This window comes from Eubalaena glacialis, chromosome 5 (assembly GCF_028564815.1).
Source record: "Eubalaena glacialis isolate mEubGla1 chromosome 5, mEubGla1.1.hap2.+ XY, whole genome shotgun sequence".
Lineage (NCBI taxonomy): Eukaryota > Metazoa > Chordata > Mammalia > Artiodactyla > Balaenidae > Eubalaena > Eubalaena glacialis.
Window position 1 is genome coordinate 150,637,510 of NC_083720.1, and position 23,216 is coordinate 150,660,725.

At 34.5% G+C, this 23,216-nt stretch overlaps 1 protein-coding gene and 1 pseudogene across 3 annotated transcripts in view; both read left to right on the top strand.

Moving 5' to 3' along the window:
- Positions 1-23,216, top strand: part of FSTL5 (follistatin like 5) — a 707,698-nt gene that overhangs the window by 308,469 nt on the left and 376,013 nt on the right. The window lies entirely within an intron of this gene.
- LOC133092443 (mortality factor 4-like protein 1) lies at positions 9,757-10,757 on the top strand (annotated as a pseudogene).

Below are 23,216 nucleotides of genomic sequence, written 5' to 3' on the forward strand. Positions count from 1 at the left end.
CCTTAAACACTTCTCTCTCTTGACTACTAAACTTTTTTAAAAAATCCCTTTTATAGCCACTCCCAACTGTTTTTACCACCTCTAGTCAACTCAGGGGTCAACCAGCTTCAATTTGATTTTATTCCCACTATTCCAAGGCTTTTTTAAGGTCATCACTGATGTGATTCTTGCTATGTCTGACAGCCATTTTTAGTCTTTTCCTCATAATATCTGCCTTTCACTGTCGGACACTTTTCCTTTTCAAGCCGTCCTTACTCGGACTGATACATTCAACGTTTTCCTCCATCTACTCATGGCCCTTCTTAGTCCTTGATGGACTAAAATGGCCAATGGTGGTACAGCAGTGGGAGAGATGGACACAAACACAAACATACCCACAGAAACATTTTACATGACTTAATGCTGAGTGTTTATCCAAGTGCTATCATTACTTATTGTCTAACTTGTGTAAAACTAACTTCTCTTTGGCTTAGTTTCTCATCTATAAAATTTAGTTTAATAATTACACCTAGCTAATAGGATTAAATTTTAGGATTAAATGAGTTAATATGTGTAAAGTGCTAAAATAGTGTTGTGCACGTAGCAAACTTATAAACTATAAAGTTTAAGAATGACCTCTGGAACCTTCCTTTGACCACCTCAGTGTCAATGGATCTTAGATTTCTATATATAGATAATTTTTAAATTAACTACGTTTTCTCTTCCAGTCTCTTCTGGTATTTAACCAAGTAAACAATGAACCTTTTTCTCTATTAAGAACCTGATTTGAGTTTTGCAATTTACATTAAGCACACCTCTTCAAGACCCTCCAGCCATCTGTGCCACTCAACAAATCTTTATTATCTATTAATTTTTATTTAAAAAATAATAAAAATCCACCCATATTTTTAAGAATTATCTCACAAATACCGAAAGTATGATAGCTGTTTTTCACTTTGAAGAAAAAGGATAATTGTACAGAAAATATCTGGTCATAAGAGGAACTGCTCAATATATATTTTGGCACATAATTTTTTTTAATAAACTTCCATGAGTAATTGGAATTTGAAACTAAAATATGATTGAAATAATTCAATTGTAAAAAATTGGATATGTAAAATAACCCCCCAAAATCTGTGGTAGGCAGAAACTCTCCCTCACCCCCAAAGACATCCACATCTAATCCATGGACTCTGTTAATAAGTTATATTAAACAGCAAAATGAATACTGCCGATATAGTTATAATTAGGGTCCTAAAAGTAGAGAGAGTACCCTGCATTATCTGGATGGGGTTAACTAGTCACAAGGGCCCTTAATCCAGAAGTCAGATAGAAGCAGCAGAAGGGAACATCAGAGAGATTTGAAGCATCGGAAGGATTTGAAGTGCCATTGCTGAGTGCTGAGAACAGAGAGGCCTTTGGAGCTAAAAGTGACAGCAAGGAAACTTCAGCCCTACAATGTCAAGGACTGAATTTGGCCAACAGCCTGCATGAGCTTGGAAGTAGATTTATCCATACAGCCTTTAGATAGGACTGCAATCCAGCTGACACCTTGATTTAAGCCTTGAGAAACTCATAGCAGAGGACCCAGCTGAACTATACTAGACCCGGACATCTGACCTAGAGAAACTGTGGAATGATAAAACTGAGTTGTTTTATACTGGCTAAATTAGTAATAATTTGTTAGGGCAGCAATTGGAAATTATTAAAATATGATTACTATAATTTTTGTGTAAATTATTGATCACTAGCTTTGCATGGAGAAAAGCATCTGTTCATGCAAACTTACTTGTTATATTTAAAAGTGATCGTCACCACCGTGAGTGTTTTTGAATATTTTGAAGCTTGAAACTTTGAAATTTGACCATTATGAAGAGTCAGTAACAGAATATTTGATCATCAGTGTTTCAAAGGATCAGATATTAAAAGACAATACACATACTGTCTTTTTTATATTGTATATTATGTCTCTTCAAAAAGTTACAACCTATTAAATTCCAATTTTTTTTTTTATGGATTTCAAGCATGACTCTGAAGCTTGTTATGCTAGATGATTAATTTTACCCAGTTAATCAATCACAAAGTCAGTGATAAACACTGAGCACTCCCAGGCACAGAAATAGAATAAAGGTTTAAGTGATTTTTGGAATGCCTTATGCAGAACTCATGCAGCATTCTCTTCAGTACAGCTGCAAATTAATTCACTTTTGGATTTGTAAACCAACAATATAAAATATACTAGATACTAGGATATCAAAGCTCAATATATGTGTCTTATACCTTAATTCTCTCTGTGGATTCTTAGTATAAATAATAGGGGAAAATAACCTTTCACAGATAGTGAATTATTAAGTTACAAAAATTATTTTCAAGCTATTGCCACAAAATATATACAACTCAGCTATCTTTAAGAATGGATTCAGGAGGCATCCTTCTGTTCAATAATGCCATGAAAATCATTAGAGATGGTACAGAATGAGATGTTTTAGTCTTCCCATCCACATATGAATGGAGTTCCTCTTTTTAATAACAGCATTTGTGTTATTTGTCATCTGTACTTTACCAGCAGCAAGACATGAATTAAAGACACTCTTTGAAACATAGCACCTACCAGCCTTTAAATTTTGCTTAATATACAGCATAGCATCCTAGGTATTGATCTAATAATAAAGATAATTAATACCATGAGATTTGGAAGGATGGAACATATAGGCTTAAGAAAACTGCTCATACAGTAAAGTTTATTACCTCTTTTTACCTAACTAGATGGATGGGCTGCAGAATAGAGCAAAGTCAGGGCTCCACATCATTTCCCCTGACAGCACTGCCTCACTCATCATTTGCCAAAGTCCTCTGGTCTAGAAAATTAAAAATGGGTTCACTGTGTTAGATTTAGAAAATATTATCAGTACACACACACACACACACACACAGAGTACCTTTATACTACCTGGTCTTAGCAATTCTTAGACTAATGTGACTACAATCAATATCCTATGACTAATGTTTGGAGCCAGTTAACCATCTTCCATTTTGTGACCAAAACTGACCTATTTTAGCCATGTAACAAACAGAAACAAATGTGGTTGCACTTTAAGCACATGTGAAGGGAGAATCCAAAGAATCCATTATTTTCCTAATCAAGAAAACACTGAAGATTGACCCAAAGAGTCTTCTTTATATGTAAAGAATAACACACTATCTAAATATTTTTAAAAGTGTACACACGAGGCCTTTAGATGACTGCATGATTTTATTCCTGTCATAGATGGAGTACCACCACAAAGTAAGATTTGAATACTGTGCACACAAGGAGAAAGATCTTCAAAAATGCCATATCCTGCAGTTTATTTGCTGGGGATAAGGAAGACATGAGCAAGAGAGGCACAACAGGAATCTCTTTTTAATCTGTCCTTCAGACATTTCAATCAAACCTCATCAGGTGTTTGAGAAACTTGATGGAATGCCTGCTACGTAGAGGCATTTTTCTCAAAAGGCTTTTTTATTTTTATTATACATACCATACCAGCTAGGTAAGATACTTATAAATATTTATATAACACAGTCATAAAGTGATATATTCAACTACAGTTTCACAAGAATGTATCAGTCATATTGAAAATTTTGATTACAGTATATTTGAAACCGAAGACTGTCCTGGATAAGAGATTTGAAATCTGAGCCCTAGAAAGTCTGGAAGGAGGGAAGGATTTTGCTTTCCCATCAGGAACATAGAGGGATAAAACAGAAGGATATCTTGGTATTGCAGAAATGATTTCTTTCTCATATTTCTCTGAGGAGATCTCCTCTAAAGAAAATTCCAGACCCCAGAAAACATAAAAATGAGAGAAAGATGGTCAGACCCCATTCATTTCTCCACAAAGTAAATGTGCATTGAGTTAATACATAAAACCAAATGGCACCCCTACTATTTGCCAGCGATGCTGCAGACTAGCCATGAAAAGATTAAGAAGAAGGAATAATATAGTTCATAGAGGAATTATATAATTTATGCATCAGTCTTGTCCTCCCAGAAACACTTTCCCTCCTACGAAAAAAAATGCATGGATAACAAAAATCTAAAATCTAAGATATTTACAAAAAAGTTTTTTTTGTTTTTAAACTGGGACTGCAAAAATGCTGCTTTTTTAATTTTTCATCTCCATAATATTACAAGCGTATCATTTTTCCTCACCTAATACCAATCCCTGCAGCTGCTTAATGAAACATATCCACTGTCATTTATCATTATTTTCTAATGTTTTTTCAGTATTTCCAAACTCCTATCAAAAGAAACTAAACAATGTATTCACATAAACTTTGATAAACTTATCAACTACTTAAATATATACCACAATATATTTCACAATAGTCACTGATTTATTTTGGGGAGGATTGTTTGGGATCTCATGAAAATTAAATAAAATAGTGGTTTATATTAAAGATATTCATTCTACCTGAAGAATAGCCCTTTACAGTCATGCTTACACAGTTTATTGCTCACATTTTTAAAGACTAGTATTTTTCATGGCATTTTCTGATTTAAAATATGACTGAAGCTTAATAGAAATGAACTTCTTTAAATTTCCATTTACTATTTCAGTCACTTAAAAGTGCTAATTTATCAAAGTTTTAGCCCAACAAAATCTACATTAAAAGTTAGCATTACTTGAGAGGTAAAGAAATGAGGGCAATTCTGTCCCAATTGAGAAAAAAAAAAAAAAAATGATCTTTGTATATTCATTTCCATCTGCCAGCTTGAGAAACATTTTCTTGTATAAGATTCTTTTACAATTTAAATTTAGTCTACATGAAGGCTCTGAAATGTCCTTTGACATAAATATTGAAAGGCAAAAATTGGCCAGACCATGTAGGAAAGACGCTGATGGTGGGTGTTGGTCTAGTGCTTACATTATAAAAGAGGAAATAAAAGTCACTATGGAAATGTTCCTTTCAGCCTCTTCTTTAACAGGTGTATCTCTCCAGTTGGACTGGTTTTGTGTATTATTTACTATGTTTAACCCATTTGATGAAATTAACCATTAGAGAGAGGCAAGATTTATAACATAAATTTTCTTGTGAACCATTTACTTAAAAATAATAGGTCAACATTTTTCAGCTCCTCAGAGATTACATCTAAAAATTAAGCTCAGAAACAAACAGTTGGAATGAAAATGGGAAAGGGATTTTTATTTCAGTGATAAAATAAAACGTATAATTAGCTCTTTAAGATGAGACATCACTATTTCAATAATCAGTTAGCCGAGTCTAATCTTAGCCCGCCTCTAGCATTCTGTACTACATCTGTATGATATGGAAATCTAAATTTGAACAGATGTCCTGAATGTTATGTCAATATTTGCATTGCTATTATGGCTATGAATCAATATTACTTTGTAAACATCCTTATTTCAAGTGTCTTGAATCATGGCACAGTGGTTAAATATACAGATTCTGGAGTTTAACTGCCTGATTTTCTAACCCAGCTCCAATACTCACTGAATGTATCTTTTTTGGAGACTTAACTCCCTATTGCCATAGTTTACCCGCCCATGAAAAAGACATAAAAGTTATCTCCTAATAGAGTTGCAGGGATTAAATGTGTTAATACTCAGCTTTGGATCCTATAATACAGTGAATATTCAATTACATTAGTTGTTGTCATTCATGTATACATTAGGTCTTGCTTCTACATTTCCATTTTGGAATCAGGCAAGCCATACATTCTAGTAAAGTATAGACTACGTGAACAGATGTCAAGTGGAGAATAAGGATAGACAGTAAAGCAATTTGAGTCAAATATCTCTTTGTGTCCACTATCAAAAGAGTTCAGGCAAAAAACTTTTATATTTTTTCATGTATTTTACCTTCGGAAACATCAGAACATTTTAAAATAATATCTTCAAACTAAATTAATATCACTAATATCTAACCCCAAACATTTGTAAGTAGAGTATAAATATCGTTATTTGATTTCTCATGCCTCACTCATCACTATGAGGGATGGGTTCTGTTTACATTAAAAGGAGAATCTAATGGAGGGTGGGTTTAGTTATGTGCCATAAACTATGGTGAGCTCTTCACATATAACTTAATCTTTTCAAAATGTGTGAATTAGGTTTTGATATCACTGTATTAAATAAGAACACTAAGGCCCAGAAAGATCCAGTGATTCACTAACGCATTCACAACTAGTATTTATACATTGGAGTTAGGTTCTTAACCTGGGTGCCTTGGCTTTTGGTAATTGAATATATGGTCTCAATATCTAACCTAATTTAGCGTTCATCTTTTGAACTTCCATTAGATTTTCCTATAATGCCTTCATAGCCCATCATAATTTCCCTTTTGCCTCTGGTCTGTCTAAATTCCACCCCCCTTCCCAACTCTACAATTTCCACTTTTCTTTCCACTTCACACAGTTTAGAAGTTCAAATACTTACAATTTTTTTTTTATTAACTCAGATTATTAAAACAAACACCCGTTCATTTGGCATGCCAGGCCATGCTAAAAATGAGACTCAGCTCATCTCTAAACTACTTAAACTTTGTGTGTTTTTTATGTTTCTGAATGGGCTCCATCACTGAATCATATTGTTGTGCGTAAAACAACACAACACAACACTTGAACACAACACAACAGAACACTTGAACACAACAAGTTGCCAAACTTGAGTGTTCTTGTGAATCACCTGAAGAGCTTGTTAAAGCACAAATGATTTGGTCATACACCTAGAGCTTCTGATTCATCAAGTACTGATTGGGGCTGAGAATTTGCAATTGAGCTACAATGTGAGACCACTGGTGCAGACTAACACAGTACATTTTAAAAATGCCTTCAATTGCTGTATTCCCATGAATGCTAAGTACTTTTTAAACTATTATGACCATTTTTTTTTATATTTTTAACCCTTGACAAAATTCTAACTAGCAAAATATCTCTATTAGTTTTTGGGTTGATAAAGTTTTGGTTTTAAGACTATTTTTCTTTTCCATTTTTTAGATATGTTTCCATATTTCATAGACTAGAAAAATTATTTGTGAAACATGAGGCTGTAGTCAAGTTTGTTAGTTATAATTATCTAAGGTTGATCACTATCACTGGGCAGACTATAAAGTGGCAGACTCTTAGCCAAACTACCTGAAATTCAAATTCCAGCTCTACCATTTCTTAAATCTGTCACTCTGATGAAATTAGTTAACTTCCATGTGCCATGGTTTCCTGATCTAAAAGAGGAAAATAATACTAGCATCTATCTCATTATGTAGTTTTATTATCATATAGATTTATATATATGCATATATACATATATATGGCATTTAAAAATATACACAGTGAGGGATATATGAGTTTGAGCTTTTATTTGATGATGAGATTATGCTTTGCATAATGTAAAATCTTTTGCTTGGAGGGTTTATTAACTGATAATATATAATGGGCATAACCATCAAGAGTCAAAATGAAATTCAAATCTCAGCTTAACATGTTTTGCACTGCTTTTATATTTTTAATTTAGCTATAATACTCTTGGAAGCTTATAACTGAAATATTTCCAATAGAAAAACCTTCAAAAATACCATATTAGTAAAGCAACAAATAGGCTTTGCTACTTATGAGAAAAGTAATTTCCTGTTCTTGAGAGTGCTGCATTCATTAAAAAATGTATTTGAAATTCTTTAATAAAACAGCATACAGAGTCCACCTTTTGTTTTAAAGTCCAATTTTTCTAATAGTGTTCCATGTACTTTATAATTGAAATATAATCATCAGAATGGATCAATTGTTTGGCTGAATATTTACTTCAGTTCCTAATTTTGGAGAAGACTTGTCATTTTCCTACTAGAATAGCTAATAGTGCCAGTGTGGTAGAAAGTAGCATTTTACCTGATTAAAACCAAATTAACATAAACAAACTGTTCTAGGAAAATTAAGTGCTTTGCTGAATATCACTAAGCAGTTCCCAGAATGTTATAGTGCTTAATTTGTAATAATTTAATATGTGTATGGACAGTTAAACAATTTGAGTAAAACATAATGCTTGCTATGCAGCTTCAGTATGCTTTTTGTACCATGACCCTGCTGAATAGACAGTATGAAATCTTTGCTAAAAGAAGTAGAGCAGCCAATGAAAAGTCAGCTCTCAGAAATTTCAAAGTATCCAAAGTAACTACACTAGAAATGAAGAGTTAGCAGCTTGTCCGAAGGACTGTGTCACATGTTTCTGTTTGGACTTAATACAGAAAGAAATGGTGAGCCATTTAAAGGTTTAAAGCAGAAAAGACATCTGAAAATATTAATTTATAGATTAACAGTAATTAGATTGAAGTTGGCAAGGTTGAAAGCAAAGACAGTTAAAAGTTAGGCAGTTAGGAAAGGAATGCAAGATTCAGATGAATGATAAAGGAGTCCTGAGTTAATTTACCTACTGTTAGTAGGGATAGAGAAATACAACAGACATTAAGATGCCAGGATGGAAGAAAGCCAACTGAGATTAAGCATTTATCTCCTTACCTCCTTAAGACTCTGATAAAGTAAGTGGGAAAGCATAATACCATAAAAGATTTGGGCCATTAATGAAAAGAATTTGAAATTTCTCAGACACAGAAAAGGATAAAAAATATTTCTACAATAAACATGTATGATAAAATACCCAGGGCAAGCACTAAAATAAGGAAAAAATTATATAAATTTGAAGTCTGTAACAGGAAAACAATGAAAAAAAGCAGAACAAATAAACACAATATATCCAAAAAGAAAACATACCAAAAAAAGGCAATAGGGAGCACAAAGAAAAGTTATAGAAATAAGTCCAAAGATATCAATTATTCTTATTTTCTTAGTCCATTCAAGCTGCTATCACAAAATATCACAGACTTAGAGGCTTATAATCAACAAACATTTATTTCCTACAGTTCTAGAAGCTGGGAATTTCAAGATCCGGGCATCGGCAAGTTCAATGTTTGGTGAGGGCTTCCTGGTCATAAACAGCTGTCTTTTCACTATGTCCGCACACGCCAGACAGAGTTATGGAGCTCTCTGGGGCCTCTTTTATAAGAGTACTAATCCCATTTATGAGGATTCCGCCCTCATGACCTAATACTTCCCAAAGGCCCCACCTCCTAATACCATCACATGGGACATTAGGATTTCAACATATTAATTTTGAAGTGACACCTTCAGGCCATAGCAATAATGAATATAAGAGGACTAATCCAATCAATTTTAAAAAAGAATATCAGATTTTTAAAATCCATTTACATAAGATTAAGTTAACATAATTTATATGCTAGCAATACCTTTATCATGTCTTCTTACCCCACATCACACCCCCAATTATACATATATAAATCTTATAAATGATACGCATCTAGTAGGAGAATAGAAAAAGGTTCAACATTTACATAGTAGTATTTGATTTATTTTATGACAAATAATTGAAATTTTATTATGTATAAATCTAATTCAAGAATCTGTAGGTGATACGGAAATGAATCATAAATGGTCCTTACCATCAGCATAGCATAGTCCAAAAGAAGGGGGAAAATGGCATGCCTAAAAAATAAAAGGTAAATTGAGAGAGAGAAAGAGAAAATAAATATGATTCAGATAAAGTACTATAGATGTCTAAAGGGGGAAATAAAAATAGGCTCCAGCTAGGGCTTCTATAATTCTTCTTGAAGGACTGGGGACACTGCCTAGATTGCCCTTAAACTGGGCATTAAAAGTGGATGATGAGAGAGTAGGGGGCGGTAGTCAGGGGTGGTGGGAGAAGGAGGAGGCGGCGGCGGCGGCGGCGAATTACCTATAAATGGCGCCGAAGCAGGACCCGAAGCCTAAATTCCAGGAGGGTGAGAGAGTGCTGTGCTTCCATGGGCCTCTTCTTTATGAAGCAAAGTGTGTAAAGGTTGCCATAAAGGATAAACAAGTGAAATACTTTATACATTACAGTGGTTGGAATAAAAATTGGGATGAACGGGTTCCAGAAAGCAGAGTACTCAAATACGCGGACACCAATTTGCAGAAACAAGGAGAACTTCAAAAAGCCAATCAGGAGCAGTATGCAGAGGGGAAGACGAGAGGGGCTGCCCCTGGAAAGAAGACTTCTGGTCTGCAACAGAAAAATGTTGAAGTGAAAACAAAAAAGAACAAACAGAAAACACCTGGAAATGGAGATAGTGGTGGCACCAGTGAGACACCTCAGCCTCCTCGCAAGAAAAGGGCCCGAGTAGATCCGACTGTTGAAAATGAGGAAACATTCGTGAACAGAGTTGAAGTTAAAGATTCCTGAAGAACTAAAACCATGGCTTGTTGATGACTGGGACTTAATTACCCGGCAAAAACAGCTCTTTTATCTTCCTGCCAAGAAGAATGTGGATTCCATTCTAGAGGATTTTGCAAATTATAAGAAATCTCGAGGAAACACAGATAATAAGGAGTATGCTGTTAATAAAATTGTGGCAGGGATAAAGGAATACTTCAATGCAATGTTGGGCACTCAGCTGCTCTACAAATTTGAGAGACCACAGTATGCTGAAATCCTCGCAGATCACCCTGATGCGCCCATGTCCCAGGTGTATGGAGCGCCACATCTACTGAGATTATTTGTACGTATTGGAGCAATGTTGGCCTATACACCTCTGGATGAGAAGAGCCTTGCTTTATTACTGAATTATCTTCATGATTTCCTAAAATACCTGTCAAAGAACTCTGCAACTTTGTTTAGTGCCAGCGATTATGAAGTGGCTCCTCCTGAGTACCATCGGAAAGCTGTGTGAGGCGCTTATACTCACTCTTGTTTGGATCTCTGTAAACACATTTTTGTTTCTTAGTCCTTCTCTTGTACAAATGATGTACTTTGGAAATGTTAGTGTATAACAGAAGTGATGTTTGTTTTCTGTTTGATTTTAAACAGAAAATAAAAGGGGTTACAGCTCCTTTTTTCTTTTCTTTTCTTTTTTTTTTTTCATTTCAAAATTGCTACCAGTGTATTCAATGATGGACAACAGAGAGACGTACTGTAGAGTGTTTTATTGCTTAGTTGACAAAGCTGCTTTTGAATGCTGGTGGTTCTATTCCTTTGACACTATGCACTTTTATAATATGTGTTAATGCTATATGACAAAATGCTCTGATTCCTAGTGCCAAAGGTTCAATTCAGTGTGTATAACTGAACACACTCGTCCATTTGTGCTCCCCCCTTTTTTTTATGGTGCTTACAGTAAAGAGCCCATCCTTTGCAAGTCATCCATGTTGTTCCTTAGGCATTTTATCTTTGCTCTGATTGTCAAAGAATGGTGGCTTGTTTCATGGTTTTTGTATTTGTGTCTAATGCACATTTTAACATGATAGATGCAATGCATTGTGTATCTACAGTTTTCTGGAAAAGTCAATCTTTTAGAAATTGTTTTTCAGATCTTCAATAAATTTTTTCTTTAAATTTCAAAAAAAAAAGTGGATGAGACTTGGAATGCAATTCATTGATAAAAGTGTATTTTTCTTCAGCTCCACTAATTTAATTCAGATTTACAATTACTGCAATAGACACAACTTACGAGTCCTAAATGCTCAAGGCATTGTTACGTTGCATAATCTAATAGGCCTATGTACATGAAGAAGCAACTGTGAGATTATGGTCTAGATTTAGCACCTGAACTAATGTCAAGTTTCAGTTTTTCCCCTAATAGGGATGTGATTTTAATTTACTTTATTTAAGCTCAGAAACAGTAGCTCACCACCTTGGCTGCACATATGAATCACCCAATGTGCTTTTAAAAAACACTGATGCCCACGCCTCACCACCAATCAATTAAATCAGAACCTCTGATAATGAGGCCCAGACATCAGTTGTTTTAATGCTCCTCAGATGACTGTAATGTGAAACACAGGTGAAGAACTACTGCTTCTGGGAGTCCCATTTCCTCATTCAGTATAACTAAAAAGCAAGTTTAAGCTGTACCAAAAATACTCTTTGGGGTCGAATTGCCTGTGTGTCTAGTGTTCCTGACCATGCTCACTAGGTAAATGATAGCTCTGTCTCATGTTCACCAATTAATACAACACCAAATTTACCCTGATTGTATTTGACAAAATGTTTTCACCTGAAACAACCAAGAGGTTATGTCAATAGAAGTCCAAGGTCTAGTCCACTTTTTTATGAGAGTAGAGAAAAATCAGTGACTTTGCTGGGATGTATGTGATACAGAAACCTTCCTCTGTTCTGACACTATCCCTAGAATTTACATAAAATGTTAATTTCTCACATATTATTTGAAATACATTTATATGACAAACGTTAGAGGATCTCTTAAATTGAGATAACAAAAAATTGTTACTTTTAAATTCATAATTGAATATGGCTATATCCACATGTTTTTTCCTCTGATTCCCAAGAAGTCTATACTTAAACCTTTTTTTTTTAAATTGAAGTATAGTTGGTTTACAATGTTGTGTTAGTTTCTGTTATACAGGAAAGTGATTCAGTTATATATATATACATGCATATACACACGTATTATGCATATTTATATACATATTCTTTCCCATTATGGTTTATTATAGGGTATTGAATTAATTCCCTGTGCTATACAGTAGGAACTTGTTGTTTATCTAGTTTAGGTATAGTAGTTTGTATCTGCTAATCCCAAACTCCTAATTTATCCCTGCCCCACCCCCTTTCCCCTTTGATAACCATAAGTTTGTTCTCTATGTCTGTGAGTCTGTTTCTGTTTCACAAAAACGTTCATTTGTGACATATTTTAGATTCCACGTGTAAGTGGTATCATATGTATATTTAAATGTTAAGAACAACAACAAAAAAAAACTCGTGATGTTAATGCATTTTATACTGATATCTATCTACACTATACCATTATTTTATAGATCAGTGGCCAAAAAAATATGGCCCAAAGCCTGCTTTTGTAAATAAAATTTTATTGGAACATAGTCACGACCACTTGTTCACGTATGCTTGTGTCTGCCTTTACAGTATAACACGTTGCTATATAACACTGTGACAGAGAGGGGATAGACCAGAAAGCCTCACATATTTACTCTGTGGCCCTTTAGAGGAAAATTAGTCCAAACCTGCTATAGATTGATTTTTTAAAATCTATTACTTAAAATAATTTGTGATTACTAATTCTCTCAAATTACTCTTTGACAGTTCCTTGCAATAAACAAAGAAAGAAGAGAAATTTATTTGTGAAATAAGTTTATTCCTCAATGCGGTATAATCTCCCTCATTTCCCTCCTCCATATTTTCTGTTCGTTTGTTTTTCCTCCTATGATACACTTTTCCCATCTTCCTTGGTCTATTTTAAAAGCTGTACCTCCTTGGACTTTTAAAATGATTGTCGTATTTCCACAAATCAAGTGTCAAATATTTCTTTGCTTCTCTGAGAGAAAGTCTGGGAAAAATCATTTAAGGATGATGTGAAGGGAGAAGACTCAAATCAACAGAATTAGAAATGAAAAAGGAGAAGTAATAACTGACGCTGCAGAAATACAAAGGAGCATGAGAGACTACTACAAGCAACTATATAGCAATAAAATGGACAACCTGGAAGAAAAGGACACATTTTTAGAAAAGTACAACCTTCCAAGACTGGACCAGGAAGAAAGAGAAAATATGAACAGACCAATCAAAAGCACTGAAATTGAAACTGTGATTAAAAATCTTCCAACAAGCAAAACCAAGGACCAGATGGCTTCACAGGTGAATTCTATCAAACATTTAGAGACGAGATAACACCTATCCTTCTCAAACTCTTGCAAAGTATAGCAGAGGGAGGAACACTCCAAACTCATTCTACGAGGTCAGCATCACTCGGATACCAAAACCAGACAAAGATGTCATAGATGTCATAAAAAAAAACAAAAACTGCAGGCCAATACCACTGATGAACATAGATACAAAAATCCTCAACAGAATACTAGCAAACGGAATCCAGCAACACATTAAAAGGATCATAAAACATGATCAATTGGAGTTTATCCCAGGAATGCAAGGATTCTTCAGTAAATGCAAATCAATGTGATATACCATATTAACAAAATGAAGGATAAAAACCATATGATAATCGCAATAGATGCAGAAAAAGTTTTTGACAAAATTCAACACCCATTTATGATAAAAACTCTCCAGAAAGTGGGCACAGAGGGAAGCTACCTCAACAAAATAAAGGCCATATATGGCAAACCCACAGCCAACATCATTCTCAATGGTGAAAAAAATGAAACCATTTCCTCTAAGATCAGGAATGAGACAAGGGTGCCCACTCTCACCACTATTATTCAACATAGTTTTGGAAGTTTTAGCCACGGCAATCAGAGAAGAAAAATAAATTAACAGAATCCAAATCAGAAAAAAAGAAATAAAACTGTCACTGTTTGCAGGTGACATGATACTATACATAGAGAATCCTAAACATGCTACCAGAAAACTACTAGAGCTAATCAATGAATTTGGTAAAGTAGCAGGATACAATACTAATGCACAGAAATCTCTCATATTCCTACACATGAACGATGAAAAATCTGAAAGAGAAAATAAGGAAACACTCCCATTTACCATTGCAACAAAAAGAATAAAATACCTAGGAATAAACCTACCTAAGGAGGCAAAAGAACTGTATGCAGAAAACTATAAGACACTGATGAAAGAAATCAAAGCCGATACGAACAGATGAACAGATATACCATGTTCTTGGTTTGGAAGAATCAACATTGTGAAAATGACTATACTACCCAAAGCAATCCACAGATTCAATGCAATCCTTATCAAACTACCAATGGAATTCTTCACAGAACTAGAACAAAAATTTTCACAATTTGTATGGAAACACAAAAGACCCCGAAGAGCCAAAGCAATCTTGAGAAAGAAAAATGGAGCTGGAGGAATCAGGCTTCTGGACTTCAGACTATACTACAAATCTACAGTAATCAAGACAGTATGGTACTGGCACAAAAACAGAAATATAGATCAGTGGAACAGGATAGAAAACCCAGAGATAAACCCACACACAAATGGACATCTTATCTTTGATAAAGGAGGCAAGAATATACAAAGGAGCAAACACAGACTCTTCAATAAGTGATGCTGGGAAAACTGGACAGCTACATGTAAAAGAATGAAATTAGAACACTTCCTAACACCACACACAAAAATAAACTCAAAATGGATTAAAGACTTAAATGTAAGGCCAGACACTATCAAACTCTTAGAGGAAAACACAGGCAGAACACTCCATGACATAAATCACAGCAAGATCCTTTTTGACCCACCTCCTAGAGAAATGGAAACAAAAACAAACATAAACAAATGTGACCTAATGAAACTTAAAAGCTTTTGCACAGCAAAGTAAACCATAAACAAGATGAAAAGACAACCCTCAGAATGGGAGAAAATATTTGCAAACAAAGCAACAAAGAGTAATCTCCAAAATAAACAAGCAGCTCATGCAGCTCAATATCAAAAAAACCAACAACGGAATCCAAAAATGGGCAGAAGACCTAAATAGACATTTCTCCAAAGAAGATATACAGATAGCCAACAAACACATGAAAGGATACTCAACATCACTAATCATTAGAGAAATGTAAATCAAAACCACAATGAGGTATCACTTCACGCTGGTCAAAAAGGACATCATCAAATAATATACAAACAATAAATGCTGGAGAGGGTGTGGAGAAAAGGGAACCCTCTTGCACTGTTGGTGGGAATGTAAATTGATGCAGCCACTATGGAGAACAGTATGGAGGTTCCTTAAAAAACTAAAAATAGAAATACCATATGACCCAGCAATCCCACTACTGGACATATACCCTGAGAAAACCGTAATTCAAAAAGTGACATGTACCACACTTTTCATTGCAGCTCTATTTACAATAGCCAGGACATGGAAGCAACCTAAGTGTTCATCAACAGATGAATGGATAAAGAAGATGTGGCACATATATACAATGGAATATTACTCAGCCATAAAAAGAGACAAAAATGAGTTTTTTGTAGTGAGGTGGATGGACCTAGAGTCTGTCATACAGAGTGAAGTAAGTCAGAAAGAGAAAATCAAATACTGTATGTTAACACATATATATGGAATCTAAAAACAAATGGTTCTAATACACCTAAGGGCAGGACAGGAATAAAGACACAAACGGAGAGAATGACTTGAGGACACAGGGAGGGGAGGGTAAGCTTGGATGAAGTGAGAGAATAGCATTGACATATATACACTAGCGAATGGAAAATAGTTAGTGGGAAGCAGCTGCATAGCACAGGGAGATCAGCTTGGTGCTTTGTAACCCCCTAGAGGGGTAGGATAGGGAGGGTGGGAGGGAGACACAAGAGGGAAGTCATATGGGGATATATGTATGCATATAGCTGATTCACTTTGTTATACAGCAGCAACTAACACCATTGTAAAGCAATTATACTCCAATAAAGATGTAAAAAATAAAAAGGATGAATTGAAGGATCATCAACATAAAATAGAAATTCAGGTCATACCTCACATAACATTTTATTTAGTCTCTCAACCTGGCCGAATTCCAAAAAGATAGAACTGTGCTAGAGATCTGGTCCTGAATCAAGTATTGGGTACCAGCCCAAATCCTGTCTGTTCTTTGGGGTGCCAAGGCCGAGTAAGAACAGGAATCAGTCAGTGGTGTCAGGGGTAGTAGCACCAGAAAGTTGGTATACTATGAATGAGAAAAATGAAAAATATGAAAACCGCCTGCTCTTAAGGAGAATTGTTATTGACTAAATAATGATACCATTTGCTTTTAACTCTGTCTTTTGTTTTCTTGTCGCTATCAGATATTTTTATCTCTAAGAAGATATCTATTAATAGTAGTATTTTCATGGTACTTTTATCATTATTTTAAATATTATTGGCTGATCTCTTTACATGATATATGAAACACTATGATAATGTAATGCATATAATGGTGTAAAAAAATAGAGGCTTGTTCATGAAAAAGGGCTTTGTTAGAATTTATAATAGAATGCTTAATTTACTCAAAGTAAAATACAAAAATGATGCCCAGTACCAAATGATAGAGGCAAGGTTCCCATCAGCTGTCCAGGGCATAAAGGCACTGGGCCAAGGCAATGAGTGAGGCTGAAATTAAAACTACATCTTGGGCTTCCCTGGTGGCGCAGTGGTTGAGAATCTGCCTGCCAATGCAGGGGACACGGGTTCGAGCGCTGGTCTGGGAATATCCCACATGCTGCGGAGCAACTAGACCCGTGAGCCATAGCTGCTGAGCCTGCGCTCTAGAGCCTGTGCTCCGCAACAAGAGAGGCCGTGATAGTGAGAGGCCCGCGCACTGCGATGAAGAGTGGCCCCCGCTTGCCACAACTAGAGAAAGCCCTCGCACAGAAACGAAGACACAACACAGCCATAAATAAATAAATAAATAAATTAATTAATTAATTTAAAAAAATTCAGATTGCCCTGGAATCTGCATTTAAAATAAATAAATAAATAAATAAATAAATAATAAAAAAAAATTAAAAAATAAACTACATCTCACTTTTCAAGCCAGGCACCCTAGGTGGGGTGTATTCACCAAGAAGAGCTTTCTTCTGTCTATGAAGTGTTGTATTCACCAGCTTTTTCCTCTTTCCACAAAGGTAATGTTTGCTTGCTAAGTTTGGTATCCAGAGTTTTGTCCACCTAGCTGAGTGCTTTTCTTAATTCACTAGAAGGTGCAGTAAAGTCTAAAGGACCTTGTTAGAAGTGCATAGTAATTGGAAATTCTTTTGAATCTAACCAATCAAAATTTCGTGTCTTCAGGAAATAATAGATTATGATATTTTTGCATTATTTCAGTATACCAAAATAAAAAATTGTATTATTTTCTCCTTGAAAGGACGTTTTAATGATTAAAAACAATAAAAGAACTATTTATTTAGAGTAAACTGGTAGAATAAGTATAGGAGGTTTACTTTAGAAAGGTCAAGAGTTAATTCAGTTAGTGAGTTCTATTTTTTTAAAGCTTATTTTGTGTAGTAATAAAGAATCAAAAAATTAAAACTGAAAGGTGTTCTATAATTTTCTATTTACAGTATCTTTTCTTGTTACATTCTTTTTTTATATTGCAGGAAGTATATTTAAATTTGCCTATATATAGTCACTTATGTATTATATAAGTGATATATAATCACTGATATCTTAAACAATCACAAGAACTTTGAGCTTGTATTAATCCTTTTTTTCTTCTTCTAAGAAAAATGAATCAGATATCTAGAATGTTAAAGGATACTTTTTCAAGGTAAAATCATGAATTTCTTACAAATATAAATTTAACATGTTAAATATTTAATTAACTCATTATTTAAGAGGGAACTAGGCAGATTTATAATCAGTTCAAAGAAGTCAAAGAACCATACATTTATATGGTGTAAACAATTGTGGAAATGAAATTACAAATAGACGTAAACCTAGCCTTTTCCACAAAAAGGGGAATAGAAATCAATTGAATCTTTTCCAGACAAAATTCATTTGCAAGTCCATAGGCAAGAATTATTTTCCATTGGTATCAGTTATCTGCAATTTACCAGGTAGTAAAATATTTCAAAGGCAATGAAAGGCTAAAGTCATATAACCCAGAAAGTCATGCTATAAATAATGAGTAACTTTCCATTGGAAACACCTAATAATGTCTTTGTTTATTCCAAACTTATTTACCAAACTATACTAGAAATCAGTATATGGCCTAAATGACATTCAAATCACAAGTGAAAATCTTTAGACACAAATTACATAAGCTATGGTCATTATTTTAATTATGAAGCCAAGAAGAAATAAATTTAATTGGAGAGAATACAATATCACTAAACCATTTTATATTTTTATATTATAAAACACTAAACCATTTTATATTTTGTATTATATACACAAACATACAAATATAGACATATGAGCATTAATGTACGTTATCTTCAAAGAGAGGGTGTTTTTTACATCCATTGCTCATAACAGGTAACTCAACCAAGAAATTAAACAAATATGAATTTTGGAGTGTATGTAAAGGCAAAATCTTGGTTTTCTTCTTTCCCCAGAAACTAGAAAGCGAGATATCGTTTTAAAATGTGTTTATTAAGTAATTCCACAACTCACTTGTAAAAATGAATGACTTTAAAAACAAGGGGTTTGTTATTCATTTTCATCTGGAAAAATTCATGGAAAGGACAAATACTTAAGTCATTCTCTTCTGCTATTTATTCATAAGGTGAAAATTGGGAATTTTACATCTCTCTATTGACTTTAGAAATTTCACACATTTTAATGAATTTTTTTATGTAAACGCATTCAAAACTCATATACCTTTAGGTTGTAGCAAAATTAACTTAAGAAAAGTCAATTTGATGAAAAAGCAACTTTTCGTTATATAACATTATCTTGGACTTTGATATAACAACCCATAGCCTTTTTGTGAACGTAAGTCAATACTATATCAGAGGAATATATCTCTACACCACTGTTCTTATTCATATTACTATAACCACAGATTTTGTTTTATTTACACACACACACATATCCATGCATATGGTAAAAATCAAGATGTCAGCTGGATTTCACAGAAAACTTTTGCATTTCATAGAAAGGCAACATCCCTTGTCCTCATATTCTTCTATCTAATTTGCAGCAGTTATGAAATGGAGCAGGACCCTATGGTCCTTGTCCCCGACGTCCTCAGCCTGCCTTTTGTCTGTAGAAATCTTTTAGCTAAAGAATAAGTTTAATAAGAGAAGTGAGAAAAAGCAGAACAAAGGAAAACAGTCAAACGAGACCAAATAATAACAATAGTTCAGTTGTTAAGCAAAGTCAAGGACTTTTAGTTCCTCCTCAAGGGCTACAGATAATATTCTGAGCCATATCCTGTGAGCTGTGTTGTAGATACTGAAACCCCCGTCAGGTAAAAGAATTTAACTACATGATGACCAGGCGGTAGCCATGACATAAGCTGCCACAATTCCAAGAACTGGCCTCAAAGAAATGGTAACAAACTGACCCTGGAACTAAAGACTAACTGTACTTAAAACCATCAAGATGACAAGATGACACTGGTCAGACCACCGCATGACCAATTTCAAGACGACCGTCAGAGCTGACTGTGCTGTTTCTGCATGTAGCCCCCTCCTTCCATCTATAAAATCTCTCACCCACTGGTTGTCAGTGGGGGTGAGTTGGCCTTTGGACAGGAGTCCTCCCCACTGCATTGCTTGCCTCCAAAATAAAGCACACTTTCCTTTTCACCAACCTTGCCTTTTTAATTGCTTTTGAGCAGTGAGCAGCCAGACCCCTACTTTCAATTACAGTTAGCTGATATTTTTCCCATTTCAAGGAATGGGCCTTAGCATATAAAGCTGTGTGATAAATCTATCTTCATTCCTTCTTCCACCAAACTAGACAACGTTTTTGTGGTCTCTTTTTAAGTCAGCAGTGTCTTAATACTCCTAAAAAATGCTCACAGTCATGTTTTGACCAGGAACATCTTTACTTCACATTTACACATGCCCTCCCTTAACAATCAGACATTTCTCATGAGGTACACAGGACTCACAAGTTGCATCTATTTGTCTCTTGAGAAGATAGAGAAGCTTTAATTGATGCGCTTACAATTATTGGGTCAGAATTTTCTTAATCTTTCATGTAAAGTCAAATGTCAAGCCTGTTATTGGGCTTATTACGTTTCATGGAGATGGTATAGTAATTGTACTTACTTCACAGGATCATTTTAAAGATTAAATGAGCTGTCTGTAAAATACTTAGAACAGTGCCAGCACACAATAATTGCTGTGTATATATTGGATTAAAATCATTATATGCCTATGGCTTCACGGATCTGAATAGCATATCTTCTGTAAGATCAATTCAAACAATACAATTTTCATTGAAAACCACATATTTGAGTACTGTGATAAAATTATTGGACAAGATTATTTAGTGTTCAGAAGTACTAAGAGTGCTGCTCTTAATGGAGTTATGTGAGTCTTAGTTTTGACTCTACTTGATTCAGGGATAGACACTTTTTCGTACCCTGATTACTTTTTTAAATTACTTTCATCAAATTTTTTAAAAATTCAAGAATATCTTTTATATATCTTCACTCCTTGAAATATTATAAATCCAGATAATATAAATCAAAATTAAAAACCTCTATAAAACACAGACTACCACAATGAGAACTGTAAGAACTGTGTAGTATAATTTTTAAGGCAATATTCACTCCTACTTTAACAGCAATTGCAAAAATGTGAAAAGATGAAAGGCCTTCATATTGTGTACAAAATATCTGTAGAAAGGTTGCCAGGAAACAAACAATAATTAATTAGGAAAATCTTATTTCATAAACTGTTTGACATCATTAGCTACTTATCACATATTCTATAGGAGGTATGCCTTTTCATATGAAGCATACTATATTTTCTTGGTTTTAACTATAAAGATAATGACTTAAAAGACTGTTAATTCACTAAACATTAAAATCACACATGAGCATTTGTGATAATTATATTACAAGTTGTATTTATTTCAGGTAAGATAAATATACATTTTTCACTAAGGTTCCCAAGCATTCTAGATAACCATCATCATTGTATTGTGCTCTGTTTTATTTTGTTGTGTTTTCTGCCAGCATTCTCTGCATCTTTACTTTATAATATGTGATTCTGTTTGTGAGGGTGATGAGAGAGGGTGGGGATAGTAAGAGCTAAGCTGCCTACTTGCTCCAAAGTGTGTCACCTTTGAAGAATATAATTGAAAACAGAGCATGGGATGCCTAATCTCATCCCTCAAAAGCATTTTAATTAATGTTCTTTCAGGGTAAAGAGAGCAAAGTGACCTGGTTACTAGAACACCTTTATTGAAATTATAATATCACATTTGCCAAGCTAGAAAATCAAACCCCTTTTTAATACTGCTTGTATAGATGTAGGCAGTTGTCAATGACCATGTGGCATATAATTGAAAAAAGTTACATCATAAGGAACAAAGTATTTGGAGAATTAATATTTAACTCACAATACTTTCCTTTTATTTCCAGTAAGACTAATTCCCAAAATTAATCAGTAAGCATGTCAATTGAATTAATCGTGTTCTTAATCATTTTCATTTAACTAGTCAACAACGTTTAAGGAGATGTTAAATTAAGCCAAATCACATTGTGTGTGTGCAGAGAGTGGGGGAAAGGTTATGGAACCAATGTCTCTTGTAAAATATACTCCCTCATTCATTTAAAAAATTCCCTGTAAGACAACGTGACGCCACTACACACCTATAGTAATGGTGAGTCCAAAACACTGACAACACCAAGTGCTGATGAGGGTTTGGAGCAACAGGAACTCTCATCCATTGCCGATGAGAATGCAAACTGGTGCAGCCATTTTGGACGACAGTTTGGTGATTTTGTACACAACTAAACATAATCTTACATACAATCCAGTAATTATGCTCCTTAGGATAAGGATTTGAAAATTTAAGTCCACACAGATACCTAAACATGGCTGTTTACAGCAGCTTTACTCAAAATTGCCGAAACTTGGAAGCAACAAAGATGTCCTTCAGTAGGTAAATGGATAAATAAACTGTGGTCCATGCAGACAGTGGAATGTTATTCAGCGATAAAAAGAAATGAGCAAATAAGCCATGACACAAAGGAATCTTAAATGCATTTACTTCTCAGAAGCCAACCTGAGAAGTCTACATATTGTATACAATTCCAAATCTATGACAGTCTGGAAAAGGCAAAACTATGGAGACAGTAAAAAGGTCAGTGTTTGTCAGGGGTTAAGGAGGATGGAGAGATGAATAGGCAGAGAGCACAGAGGATCTTTAGGGTAGTGAAACTACTCTGTAGATACAGGTGCACACATGTCACTATACATTTGTTAAAACCCATGGAGTATATAACACCAAGAACCCTATGTACTAATGAACTCTAATATAGGGGTTTTGTGATAATGACATCACTGTAAGTTCATCAATTTTTGTGGGGATGTTGATAGTGGGGGAGTCTGTGCATATGGGGGGGCAAAGGGTACATGGAAAATCTGTATTTTCTGCTCAATTTTTCTGTGAAAATAAAACTGCTCTGAAAAGTAAAGTCTATTGTTTAAAAAAAAAATTCCCTCTCCATGAGGAAATCATGGCTCTTTAAATGTACAAAGTTGTGAAGTGGTATGTGTAGGTGTGCTTGTATTAGTAAATTTCCAGAATTAGAATAG